The sequence below is a fragment of the Lithobates pipiens genome, unplaced genomic scaffold (genome assembly GCF_037356315.1).
Source record: "Lithobates pipiens isolate NorthernLeopardFrog02 unplaced genomic scaffold, aLitPip1_a1.2 Scaffold_8, whole genome shotgun sequence".
Classification (NCBI taxonomy): domain Eukaryota; kingdom Metazoa; phylum Chordata; class Amphibia; order Anura; family Ranidae; genus Lithobates; species Lithobates pipiens.
In genome coordinates this window covers 258,758,479-258,770,855 of record NW_027507903.1, presented here as the reverse complement: position 1 = coordinate 258,770,855, position 12,377 = coordinate 258,758,479, and the positions used below count along the sequence as shown (strand labels likewise).

At 41.6% G+C, this 12,377-nt stretch overlaps 1 protein-coding gene across 2 annotated transcripts in view; it reads right to left on the bottom strand.

Moving 5' to 3' along the window:
• Nucleotides 1-12,377, bottom strand: part of POC1B (POC1 centriolar protein B) — a 178,488-nt gene that overhangs the window by 72,332 nt on the left and 93,779 nt on the right. The window lies entirely within an intron of this gene.

Genomic DNA, 12,377 nt, shown 5'->3' with positions numbered 1-12,377 from the left:
CTAACATGCAAATTTGAATACTGTATTAAAAAAAAATATTTAATTGAATACCTATTGCCAGAATTGATGCAATATTAAAAGTACATTTATTTTTACCATCAACATTCAGGACAGATTAGCCAGCATTTGATATATCAGCATGCATAAATTCAGTGTAATAAACTGCAAATGCATTCCATTTAGCACTATGGTAACATGAGGATTGTATGGCTGCCCTCTTTTGGGTACTGACACTCTCAGAAATATGTTTCTCTGAGATTTATGGATTGGCTCAAGGATTATTATCTCATAAGAGCATTCTTGCGGATGTTGTAATTGGATTAACTTCATAAATGCAAAAGGATATCAAGTCATCAGCAAATAAATCTAATGGCCGAGGCAGGGACAACACATTCTGCTCCTGAACATTCTCAGGGGGATTGGGCTCACATTTTGAAACCCTAGTTAATGGACACCATAAACCTGGCACTGATAAGACACAACACCCTTTTGATGAGACAACTGTTTTGACTGCACATACATCTCTTGAAACCAGGCGCCTTGTGGCTACAAATTCACATACATGGGATGCAACAAGCAATGTAGATGCTTTTAGATTACTCTTATATGTCCCACTGACACACACTTCTGGCAGGGCAGAACACCTGATATTTCTCGGCTTTGAGCATGTCTTTGGAGTGTGGGAGGAAACCGGGGTACCTGGAGGAAACCCACGCAAGCACAAAGAGAACATACAAATTCCATACAGGTAGTGTCATGGCTGAGATTCAAACTAAGGACCCTAGAGCTGCAATACAGGAGTGCTAATTATTAAGACACTATGCTGCTTCTCGTGTTGCTGCCCCCATTTCTCTAACTGTGCAACTACCCTGTCCACACCACTTCCAGCCATACTTCTGTTCACATTCTGTCATGAGTTTTTATTAATTCCTGTATTATGGTTCCTTTAGCACAAGCAGCAGTGCATTGGGGCTCCTACAGTGCCTTGAAAAGTATTCATACCCCTTGACATTTTCCACATTTTGTCATGTTAAAACCAAAAATGTAAAATGTATTTTATTGGGTATTTATGTGATAGACCAACACAAAATGGCACATAATTGTGAAATGTAAGGAAATTAATAATTGTTCTTCAATAGTTTTTTTTTTTTTGTGTATGAAAAAGTGTGGCATGGCAATACTTTGTAGAACCACCTTTCACTGCAATTACAGCTGCAAGTCTTTTTGGGGATGTGTCTACCAGCTTTGCACATCCAAGTAGTGCCATTTTTGTTCAGTCTTCTTTTCAGAATAGCTCAAGCTCTGTCAGATTGTATGGAGAGCGTCTGAACAGCAATTTTCAATCTTGCCACAGATTCTCAATTGGATTTAGGTCTGGACTTTGACTGGGCCATTTTAACACATGAATATGCTTTGATCTAAACCATTTAATTGTAGCTCTAGCTGTATGTTTAGGGTCGTTGCCCTGCTGGAAACTGAACCTCCACCCCAGTCTCAAATCTTTTCCAGAGTCCAACGGCTTTTTTCTAAGATTGCCCTTTGTCTCTATCCATCTTCCCATCAACTCTGGTCAGCTTCCCTGCTTCAAGACAAGCCTCCCCACAACATGATGTTGGTGTGTTCAGGGAGATGTGCAGTGTTCGTTTTCTGCCACACATAGCGCTTTGCTTTTAGGCCAAAATTTTCAATTTTGGTCTCATCTGATCAGAGCTCCTTTTTCCACATATTTGCTCCCACATGGCTTCTCGCAAACTGCAAAAGGGACTTCTTATGGCTTTGTTTCAACAATGGATTTATTTTTGCCCCTCTTCCATAAAAGGCCAGATTTGTGGAGTGCACGACTAATAGTTGTCCTGTGGACAGATTCTCCCACCTGAGCTGTGGATCTCTGCAGCTCCTCCAGAGTTACCATGGGTCTCTTGGCTGCTTCTCTGATTAATTCTCTCCTTGCCCGGCCTGTCAGTTTAGGTGGACGGCTATGTCTTGGTAGGTTTGGAGTTGTGCCATATAGTTCCCTTTTTCAGAAGGTGGACTGAACAGAGCTCCGTGAGATATTCAAAGCTTGGGATAATTTTTTTATAACCTAACCCTGCTTTAAAGTTCTCCACAACTTTATTCCTGACTTGCCTGGTGTGTTCCTTGGCCTTCATGCCGCCGTTTGTTCACTAAGGTTCTCTAAAAAATATCGGAGGGCTTCACAGAACAGCTGTATTTATACTGAGATTAAATTACACACAGGTGGACTCTATTTACTAATTAGGTATCTTCTAGCAATTGGTTCCACTAGATTTTAGTTGGGGATATCAGAGTAAATGGGGCTGAATACCACACTTTCAAGAAATTTGTAAAAAAATTTGAAAACCATTTATCATGTTCCTCCCACTTCCCAATTATGGATATATGGAAAGGACCTGTACTCTGGAATCTGTCTAAATTCTTTAGTCAATCACCAAGTAACTGCTAACATGTTTCGGTGAAGATCCTTGTTCACAAGTCCTGGAGTGAAGTTACCAGTATCCGACACGCATATTTGCAGGTTTTCAGTTAGAGCGGTGCTACCCTGTGTGTATACTTCCCAATTATGTGCCACTTTGTGTTGGTCTATCATAAAATACATTTTTGTTTTTGGTTCCAACATGACAAAATGTGGAATATTTAAACGGGTGTGAATACTTTTTCAAGGACCTATACCTCTTAACCCATCCTTGTTTTGCAAGCAATTCATTGTGTAGTCCACTGGGTCTATACCTTCCTTCACATCAATGCGTGTCTTACCAAAACAGTGGATCAAAGTTTAATGCCCAACTTCGGGCAAAACATTTTTTTTCGATGCAGTGAGGCTGTGCCTGCACTACATGGGTGAGCAGAAAACTGTATACTCACTCGATCTCCCGCTCCAGCAGCAAACGGCACTCCGCCACGATCCAGAGGAGGACTGTTTCTGTCGGGCATGACAAAGTCAGGAACAGTCCACCTCATAAGACAGCTTGGGAGAGGGCTGAAGCCGCATGGACCGGTCTTGTGCTGGAAGGATCAGGCAAGTATATGTCCGCTCTCCTCTCCCTTAAAAAAAAAAAAAAGAGCAGTTAACCCGTACAGTGCGGCATAGTCCATTGCATGGGAGGGGGAAAAAACATTTGCCCGGAGGTCAGCTTTAATAACTGCTAACCTAGACTAGTAGCTTTCTCATCCTCCTTTACCTTTCCAGGTTCCCTTCACTTCATGTATATTACCATGCATTAAAAAACACCAGGAAAATACTTGATGCATACCTGTTTAATAAGTAAAATATTGCTAAACATTGATGCAATCATTTCTTAAAGACGCGTTTACACAAAACAGGTCAGCAGACTGAGTTGCTGAGGTGTCTAGTGATTCTCAGATGCTGGCGCATAGCTAATAAGATTTAGTATCCAATGCCCTAGATCCAACATCAGCACAGCAGATGGGTACAGTGAGACAAAGATTTTGTTACACATATAAGGGAAAGAGCAACCATTGCAAGCGATAAACGTGGATTGGAGTACATCCTTGGTCTCAAAAGCTGCTTTTGCCCCTTTAGCAGAAATGACTTCTTGTTGGGGCTTTGCCACCCACCAGGTTTCTGACACTGGTTCAGTGAAATTTCTGACCACTTTTCGATGCAATTCCCTTGCATGAATTGCACATTTCAAAATCCTACCATACCATTTTAATGGGATTCAAATCAGTGATTTGACTAGTCCAATCCATAACACCCTCCATTTCTTCATGTGAGAAATTCCTGGATAGATTTGCTTCAGGTAAATATTGATTTAAAAGATCAATTTTCAGTTCAGCTTTAACTTTCGGTTAGACGGCCTCACAGTCTCCACGCTTTGAGAGCATGCAAAATCCATAGCAACCACAAACCATAAATATTTCTACCAACACACAGTTGGCACAAGGCTCTTCTAAAATATTCTCTTTGGCTTTCACCATCTACTGGCTGCCAAATGAGGAATGAACGTACATGCACCTTCATTGGGTCAAATTCTATGAATTTTTTTTTAAATAAATACACTCCCCAACTGTTGCAAGAGTTACCTGCAGATCCCCCAATGAAATTTTGGGGTTCCTTATGCCTAACTTCAGCATCAAACAGTCAGCTCTTGGGCTGAATCTGCTGAGCTTGCCAGTCCTGGATAAATTAGCAATCATTTGAAATCTATGCTACTTGTAAACCTTTTCCATAAAGTGGAATTAATGACTTGAAATAATTTGCTGATCTATTTAAATCCCTAGAAAGACTTAAGCCGCGTACACACGGGCGGACTGTCTGGCCAACTTAGTCAGTCGAAAAACATTTCAGCGGACAGTCCGCTCGTGTGTGGGCTTCAGCGGACTTTTTCAGCGTGCAGTCTGGCGGACTAAGTATTTCGGAATTTCCGAAATACTGTCCGTCATACTTTGGTTTCAGCGGACAATCCGCTCGTGAGTAGGCTAGTTCGACGGACTAAGTATGGCGCATGCTCAGAAAGGATTTACACGGCGAAAGGTTGCATTGCTGTGTATTGGACTTCCTATTTCTAGTCCCGTCGTACGTGCTGTACACGTCATCGCGCAAGCTTTCGACGGACTGTTTGTGCATCCGTGTGTGGTCAAGTCCGTTCATTCGAAAGTAGGATGGACTGTCCGTCGGATTGTCTGACGGACTAAGTTGGCCATACAGTCCGCCCGTGTGTACGCGGCTTGATATTTCCTTCTTTCTGAGGTCTTTAAATAGCTCTTTTTATCTTGGCATGACACTATGCAAAGAGAACACCAGACCCTACGCATATAAGAATTCTACCTGTACACTCCTTATGGAGGTTTTATTCCCCAACACCTAATCTTGAACAACCAATTGGAATTTCAAGGATTTGATGTGGTGGCAAACGTAGGAGTGTACTTACTAATCCTAGGTAATAAATCTGCATGTTTGCCAATGTAGATTATGAGAATGAATATACCATGTCAATTGTATGTGTCATTTATGTATGATAATGTTCATCTTTAGGCATTTTTTTAATAAAGAGATCTAATAATTTGTCTGTTCCGACACAGTATGCTAAAGTCAACAATTTTCTTGTGTACTTACTATTTCAAAATGAGCAGCTTGTAATGTTTTAAAATTATGCAAGTCTCATTGTACCCTAAACACCCATTAGGGGTTTACAAAGGCCCAAGCAATTGAATGTAGACATTTTCTTGAACAGATGTAAGCTCCTGTTAAGGTACAGTATAATTTCAACTTATGCCTTCATGACATGCTAACAGATATGCAAAGCAAGCAACTAAAGGTGCAAGCACACAATTTTCAGAGCTCCTTAGGAGTCCCGTTGCCCGGGGTGCACAAATATGCAAACAGGAACTTCAGTTATTAAAGCCAAGGTTGGTCCCACATCCATCACTTAACCATGCCTTACCATCAGTCTATCTCTATGATAAAATGCCTTACTAATCAAAAGTGAAGCAGCAGAGCCACCAGCAATATCAGAACATATGCAGGGCGCAACCTAGCCTTAAAGTGTTACTAGACCCAGGACCATGCATTTGTTATATCTGATCTCCCACAGTACACAGAACATAGAAACGCAATTATTTTTGTAAATATAAACTGCCCAAAACCTTTTTTTATCAGCAGTATATAGTAGTCTTGTAAATTCTATCAGTGCCTGGTTAAAGCTTGTAGGAGGAGTTTTCCCACTGCACTGGCTGTCATATCAGGATGCATGACCCCTGACCCTCTGGACAGTGCTGATTGGCCCTGTGCTAATCACATGCACTCTCCCAAGAAAAAAAAACAAAAACTCTCTAGCAATACCTACCAAACTGAGCATGTGCAGCCCGACTCCACTAACTCTGTCTAATCCGGACATATTCTGGAGTCAGTGGAAGAAGGGATGGATCAGAGAAGAGAGGCTCAAACAGCCTTTTTACACAATGCGGAGGATTAACCCCCCTTAACTGTTGTGTGTTTAGTAACACTTTAACCACTTCCAGACCGGACCAATTTGCTGGTCAAAGACCAGACCACTTTTTGCGATTCGGCACTGCGTCGCTTTAACTGACAATTGCGCGGTCGTGCGACGTGGCTCCCAAACAAAATTAACATCCTTTTTTTCCCACAAATAGAGCTTTCTTTTGGTGGTATTTGATCACCCCTGCGGTTTTTATTTTTTGCGCTATAAACAAAAATAGAGCGATAATTTTGAAAAAAACGCATTATTTTTTACTTTTTGTAATAATAAATATCCCCCAAAAATATATAAAAAAACATTTTTTTCCCTCAGTTTAGGCCGATACCTATTCTTCTACATATTTTTGGTAAAAAAAATCGCAATAAGCGATTATTGATTGGTTTGCGCAAAAGTTATAGCGTTTACAAAATAGGGATAGTTTTATAGCATTTTTATTAATAATTTTTTATTATTTTTTTTTACTAGTAATGGCGGCGATCTGCGATTTTTATTGTGACTGCGACATTGTGGGGGACCCATCGGACATTTTTGACACATTTTTGGGACCATTGTCATTTATACAGTAATCACTGCTATATAAATGCAGTGATTCCTGTGTAAATGACACTGGCAGTGAAAGGGTTAACCAGTGGGTGGCAGTGTAGGGGTTAAGTGTTCCTAGGGGTGTGTTACTAACTGTGGGGGGGTTGGGCTTTCATTTAGTGTACACTGATCTCTGCTCCAATCACATGGAGCAGAGATCAGCGTCACTAGTTGCTAGGCAGAATGGAAAAATGTTGTTTATACAGCATTTCCTCCATTCGGCCGCTCCGTGAGACGATCGCGGGAATACCCGCGGCGATCGAGTCCGCGGGTCCCGCGACCGGACTCACGGGGGTCCCGACCAGTGCGGGAGCGCGCCGCTGGCGGCGCGCTCCCGATGGCACGGCGGCAACGAATATTGGACGTACATGTACGCCAATATGCCTGCCCGTGCCATTCTGTCGACGTACATCGTCGTGCGCTGGTCGGGAAGTGGTTAAGGGAATTTGTACAAGCTATGCGATAGTAAGAGAAACCTATCTTTTTTTTTCTTCTTAGTATAAAAATGTATGCCCATCAAATGCTTACAACTAGAGTCAGAATTTTTCAAGAATTGAAAGGGTTACACACACAGCATTCAAATTCAAAAATACCACACCATGTCCGACTGAAGAAAAAAAAAATGTCCCAGTTTCCTTGATGTTATACTCTTTGCTCTTTAACCACTTGCCGACCAGCCGCTGTCATACTGTGGCAGGTCGGCACAATCCTGCCAGCTGTCCTAGCTGTACGTCGGCTCCTTAAAGCAGGATAGCAGGCACTCGCTGCACAGCAGGGTGCCGATGCTCATGGTCAGCGGTCGCAATGACCGCAAACCATGGGCGATCGTGAGCACGAGAGGCACAACAGGGGCATGTGTGCACACAAATTCCTGTTCTGCGAGTAGAGGAGTGGCAGATTGTGAGTTCCTAATAGCTGGGAACCCCGATCTGTCATCTCCTATAGTCAGTCCGCTCCCCCCCCAGTTAGAAAACACACCCAGGGAACAGTTAATCCCTTCATCGCCCCCTAGTGTTAACACCCTTCCCTGCCAGTGTCATTTACACAGTAATCAGTGCATTTTTATAGCACTGATCGCTGTATAATTGTCAATGGTTTCAAAAATGTGTCAAAAGTATCTGCCATAATGTCGCAGTCCCAATATAAAAAAAAAAAACAACGCAGATCGCCGCCATTGCTAGTAAAAAACAAAATAAAAGTGCCATAAATCTATCCCCTATTTTGTAGACGCTATAACTTTTGCGCAAATGAATCAATATATGCTTATTGCGATATTTTTTTACCAAGAATATATAGAAAAATGCATATCGCCCTAAACTGAATAAAATATTTTCTTTTTAAAAAAAGAAAATTAGGGGTAGTTATTTTAGCAAAAAGTACAAAATATTGTTTGAGTGTTTTTTCAAAACTGTTGCTTTTTGTTTATAGTGCAAAAAATAAAAAAAAACTGAAATTATCAAATACCACCAAAAGAAAGCTCTATTAGTACGAAAAAAAGGACGTCAATTTCTTTTGGGTACAGCGTTGCACGACCGCGCAATTGTCAATTAAAGCAACACAATGCTGAATCCTAAACAAATGGTCTGGTCATTGAGCAGCCAAATCTTCCAGGGCTGAAGTGGTTAATCCTGTATATGTGCTGTGCTTTGTACTAACATAATGTAATGGGAGAGTAAAACACACACACAGCATGTAGCTGAGTCAGTTACAGTGTTTGAATATGGCTTTGCTATTGTAAGAAAAGTAGGTGAAAATGTTAATTGGTTATATTTAGTAATATCTGTGGTTCTTCATTTTGAAACCTTATCCCTTTTATTTGGAACAGAATTCTTGTAGTGATGACTACACCTAGACTTCAAAGAAAACTAAAGTCATCAAACTGGAGATAGATTTTGAAAGGTCGCATGGCTACCCTGCAGGCTGCCAATTAGGCATGAGATCGGATTGCAGACCGGACAATTAGGAGAAAAGAACTAGGTTGACATCAGTTTGCTTTACCCTTTTAATGAAAGCCAAATGAATACTGTTCATACAATAGTAGATTTCCAAATGAACATTTGCATGAAAATTTTCATCAGTACATTAGATAATGCTATCTGACTTGAAGAACGTCATTCCAAAGTATATCAAAATCTTACTTTAACATTTTGGAAAGCATGGACTTTACAGAATGAAAACCAAATTCACTGTTAGAAATTTAGCAGCTAAAGAAAATTTTCCATCCCGCTCCTTAAAATTTGCTTGTCATTGTGGTCGAAAACAAATGCCAACGTTAGAAAGTCAAACAAATGCCAACGTTAGAAAGTCAAACAAATGCCAACGTTAGAAAGTCAAACAAATGTGCTAAAAACAAAAAATTTCAGAAATTCTATTAGTGTATGGACAGCTTTAAAAAAAACATAACTGGAGACTTATTTTAAATATAGCATTAAACACACCCAAAAAAAAAACCTGTAAAACAGCCGCAGTCTATCTGTTTTGGTATGTTACTATGAAACAGCGAAGCAAATAAATCCCTTATTATGTAACATTTCATTTGTTAAAGGTCTATGGACAAGGATTATTACATTACTACACCAGACTGGCCAATACATCTGGGATTTGAATTGTGTCAGCCATGGGCTCCTGCAGAAATATACTCTCTAAATGAATCTGCAAAAGACAAGCCTTAACTATGACAGGTTCCCATGAGAGAAGGATCAGGCTCTGATGAGTAGAGCGATGTCACTTTGAAAATAACTATTTTCAGCTGTACTGTGCATAGAACCAGTGGAGAATAACTGTAGGGAAACCAACACTAGTGCTGTTGCTATTAATAACAGGCCTGCGGAAGTCTAGCTTTTCACTGCCTTACTTTCCATAGCTGGAATCTTAAGGCAGATACAATGTCCATACTGTAGCAAACCATGTCTTTAGTACATCATAAAAAGACAATGGTCTATAACGCATCTAAGCTTATGTTATTTTTATAGCAATAACCCAGAATGCAATGGGAGTGCTGTTCAATCCAGTGCTAGAAGCTACTTTTAGGAATCCAAAATATGTGCTTTGAGCAAAAATAAGAAAAAATTCCCAGGACCAATGGTCCCACCGGGAGCCAGGTCCTTTTCCTACACTAGGCATAAAAAAACTGAGCTGCTGGATGTAGTGTGAGGGGTTATAGCCAGTAGGACCGCACCCTGGGCGGTACTGTGCAGTTTTGCTGTTTTTAACACGTTCCGCCTAGTCCTCTCCTAAAGGGGCAATATAACCCTAAGGTCAAGATGAAGATACTGTGTCTGTCAATGAACGAAAGAGAAATAGTTTTTTTTGGAGTACATTACACAACACAGGCTTGAAGCCATACAGCTGAAGCTAGTACCAGCAGAGACAAGAACATTCACCTGCTAAAACTTCACGAATGTGTTAACAAAAGACTAGGTGGTGGCTTTTCAAATTTGGGAAACAGACACCTGGTGCTGAAAAGCCCAAGATGCACCAAATGAACACGTCAAATGAACGTTAACATGTAAAGAAGGACTCCTAGCCTTCAAGGCCTAAGCCTTAGTGATAACCTGCCTAATGCACCTATAATTGGCAGAACAAGAAGCAGGACAGTCCATGCAAGAGCCCACAGGTGAGGCAGAGAGATAAACTTGCACTGCAAGTACTATATATAAATAGTGTAGAGAGACCATTGGGATGCTTGGAGCAGGATAAAGAAAAGGCAGGACAATGTCCTGATTATGGTGGAAAGAGAAAGCCACCTTAAGCAGAAAGGAAGTCCAAGGCCTTAAAACCGCCAAAAAGTTACATCTGTCCCTTAATTCAAGAATATGGGTGGAGAGTCTGAACTCCCTTGATGACAATGTCCCTTGGACCATTTCCTTCCCTAAGACACCTCTCCAGCCTGGCAGGCTAGCACCCGTATACGAGACCCTATAAAGCAGGGGTCTCAAACTAGCAGCCCTCCAGCTGTTGCAAGGCTGACAGTTACAAGCATGGTCCCCCCACAGGCAGAGGCATGATGGGACTTGTAGTTTCACAACAGCTGGAGGGCTGTGAGTTTGAGAGCCCTGCTATAAAGTAATGGGAGAAGGGACTAACATAATTCCAGCACAGGGCTGGTCAGCCCACAGAGATATTCTGGCCTTGAGACATAGGTGCATGGATCTGTTGAGAGATTGAGGGAGCTTGTTTCACACATTTAGCAAATTGAGCTGTAGAGGTGTGGAATGAAACTGGACAAACATTGCTTCAAACAAAGCCACAATTAGGCTTAGTAACCCTCAAGCAAAATCTGACTGCTGGATGCTTTTTGGAGTGCAAGTTTCACACATGAGTTTAGAGGGCCAACACTAATTCCAGGGAAGAACCACCTACACATGTCTGCACCAAGTTGGATCCAACTCAGACATTTGTAGGGTTAAATCCACCCAAAGCTCTGAAATGTCCACTGCACATTGACTGCCAGGGCTGGGATGGAGTGATCCTTTAAGACAGGGGTCTCAAACTGGCGGCCATCCAGCTGTTGCAAAACTACAAATCCCATCATGCCTCTGAGTGTGGGAGTCATGCTTAAAACTGAAAGCCTTGCAAAGCCTCATGGGACTTGTAGTTTTGCAACAGCTGGAGGGCCACCAGTTTGAGACCCCTGCTTTAAGAGAAGGTCATCTAGATATCTAATAATATGGATTCCCTGACAACATAGCACTGTGAGCTCCAAAGCAAGCACCTTGGTGAGAGCCAGTCAAGGGGCAAGGGCCACAAACTGGAAATGCTGCTTGCCCACTGCAAATTGCAAGAACCTCTGATGAGGGGGGAAATGGTAATATGCATCATTGAGGTCTATAGATGCTATAAGTTTACTTTGTTGCAGAAATGCAATTACAGACTGGGCCAATTCCACAAAAAAATATTGAACCCACATCAAGGCATTGAGGACCTTCAAGTTGGAATTCTAAACAGGTTTGAAATAAAGCCTTGAAACCCTTCCACGGAAGGAACAATCAATCACTTCCAAAGAGTGAAGTTGCTACAAGGCAGTCTGAAAAGCCCACAAGCTCGGACAGGTAGGTAGATTTTAGGGACATAAAATGAGGAGGTGGAAGGGAGTAAACTCCAGCCTGTACCTCTGGGTCACACCATCCCGAACCCAAAGATCTGAATTGCCTTGAGCCCAAGTGGTCAAAAAGTCCAGTAGACTTCCCCCCCCCCCACCTCTTGTAAAAGAAACGCTGTCACCTCGCTTATGCAGGGCAAAGTGATAATAATTGTAGACCAAGAACGTTTTTATAGACCAAAAGATGAACAAAACCTCTGTTTATGAAAATAATAGCTACAGATTGATTTCATTTTTTTTTACATTAGGGCCTTGCTTCCAGTTTTTCACTGATGTGCACAATACCACAACACATGACATTACAAGTATTAGCACACTGCACATTCATTTTGAATAGCACTACAACAACACACTAAGGCAACACAGCTCTAACACACATGAATTACAATGCACCACTAAGCAAAGTAGCAGGCTACCATGAGTTGGTGTAGGAAAAATGCTGAATGACTATTGCTAGACTGTTGCATTGGCAGCCTATTCATTTTAATTTAGTGACTGTAAAGCTGTTTTTCTTTTGTTTTGTTTTTTACAAAAAAGTCATATTTATCCGTGCTATGCGGTGGTTTTGCACAGAGCAGTCCGATCCTCCTCTTTTTGGGTCCGCTGCCAGCGCTCCCAGTTCCTCTTCTTCTTGGCGTGCCACCATAGGAAGCCGTCTCCTACAGTGACACACCAGCAGGCTTGATCCTGAGTCACACTGTCTGCATCCATTG